Raw genomic sequence first — 2,500 nt, forward strand, 5'->3', positions numbered from 1 at the left:
CATGCTGTGGGACTGAACCGAAAACTATGTGGTTGCAAAGCAAATTTCTTACTGCACGAGGGATGTTTCACCGTTACAACAACCTTTACCCATTTCTACACAAATGTACTTTTTATTCCTGTTACAAAAATCGCAACCGTTTCATTTCATACACAAATTAATTATTAAAGGATTACGAACCTTTAACGATTGAAATGTTGGGTAAATTTAGCCCTGTTACAGCCAAACTTTCTGTTCAAATCGTAGAGGTGTTTTGAAAAGTGCCTTACTTTGCTTTTATCTTCGAAACGTGACTACGACAATAATGGCAAGTAATAATTCTTTCAAATTTTTGGCACAAGGCCAACAACTTTGAGGTGATGGGGAAGTCAATTACATCGACCCCAATGCTTGACTAGTCCTTATTTTAGCAACTCCGAAAATATTAATTGTAAAGCCTACCTTGTTGGCATTTGAATTCAAAACGTAAAGCCAGAAGAAAATTTTTAAGGATTTTTTTGTTCGGTGCACTAACGATTCTGTCAGCACGACGGCTTAATTCTAGGACCGGATTTTTACCTTTTCACCGACAGATTTAAAAAATAATTTTTTGTAACTAAACACTATCAAACTTCGGACACTGATAGAATGTGTTATATCAAACATCTTTTACTCTTAGCATTTTTGAGAAAAACTTATATTTACGAAGTTATTTCACGTTAAAGTTCTCCTATTTCGATAATTTTAACCAATCAATGACGTGTATTCAGCTACCCCGACCGCTAACTTGGGTAACGCCGTCAGTAACGCAGAGAAGAGAAAGTTCAACGAATACAAGTGACTGACCGGTCACCATCTGACTTGAGGCTGTCGAGTCCTCAGTCGTTCTTGGACCCTAGGTTTCCTCCACAAAATCGGGATAAGCGTGCCGTCGGGAACATGAGTCCCGTGAAGTGGGTGGCTGTTGCACGCTCAGTCGCTGCTCATTCTCTGCAGCAACGTCTTTGCAGTTATGTCTGCGATGCGCGGCTGAATACTCCATCAGTTCTGGATTGTACAACCTGTTACATCTTTTGCCGCTTAATTCTCCCACCATTTTTCTTTTAATTTGTTTCCTTTATAAATAGTTCTGTTTCCCATTTTTTTCTCGAGAATTTTATCTATTACATTTCTCATGCTTTCGCTTTTTTTCATCTTCCTGTGAAAATATGTTGCTAAATAATATTGAGGATTTCATGAGTTAAAGGAATTCCAGTTAAATCTTAAGTGGTAGCTTAAAAAGAAGACGCAAAAGAAAGTATTTTCTCTTTTAAATGTAAGATACTACAACTGAGAGTAAGTTACATTGCATATTAATTTAGCTGTTATTTTTAACATTTCCAGCTTCCTCAGGCAGAGGCAGATCTATAACGGTCATTTCAGTATTCAAACCTAAACAGAGGCACTGAATCCTTCTGGAAACACAAATACTAAACAAATTTAATTTTGTGATTAGAGCTACGTAACTTACTTTGTGTGTGAATGCGTGATTGTACGTCTGTGTATGTGTGTGATTGGCAACTAAGTTGGAGCAGATACATTATTGGAGGAACTGCGATAAGAGCATGGAACGAGGTTTTTCAGTCAATGTTTACAATCTTGGGCTTTGTTAGTCGTAAAACACTCAAACACAGAAACGAATAATATTTACCCAGAAGATACTTTCACTGGAATCGTCATTCGCTAAACAACAAACATTCCATTAGATATTTAAATAATCAAGCATTTCAAGAAAATATCCGACGTCTTTTAGTTGCGCTGATTATATAAACACAGGCTATAAGAAGAATCTGCGTCTTAAAATATATATTTATGCATGTGTGTATGTATATATACGCATATATATAAGCATATGGATATGTATATATATATATATATATACCGGAGTAAACACATAAATGTGAAACAATGTGGAAAAAAGAGTACTCAAATACCAGTGGTAGAGTAATATGCTTTATTTAAAGCAGCAGAAAATTCAACAAAACCTGTTACTCTGAGTTTCCCATTGCCGTTCATCGGACAGTTGTTTACTTGTTTCAGCCATTTGACTGTCCCCATGCAGGAGCACCGCCTTTAGTCGAGCAAATCGACCCCAGGACTTATTTTTTGTAAGCCTAGTACTTATTCTATCATTTTCTTTGCCGAACCGCTAAGTAAACACACCAGCATCGGTTGTCAAGTGATTTTTTTGAGGGGGGGGACAAAGACAGACGCACAAACATACATACACACACACACACACACACACACACACACACACACACACACATACATATATATATATATATATATATATGCATATACGACGAGCTTCTTTCAGTTTCCCTCTACCAAATCTACTCACAAGGCTTTGGTCGGCCCGAGGCTATAGTAGAAGACACTTGCCGAAGGTTCCAAGCAGTGGGACTGAACCCGGAACCATGTGGTTCGTAATCAAGCTACTTACCTCACAACCACTCCTACGCCTCTCTCTCTCTCTCTC

Source organism: Octopus sinensis, linkage group LG7 (genome assembly GCF_006345805.1).
Source record: "Octopus sinensis linkage group LG7, ASM634580v1, whole genome shotgun sequence".
Lineage (NCBI taxonomy): Eukaryota > Metazoa > Mollusca > Cephalopoda > Octopoda > Octopodidae > Octopus > Octopus sinensis.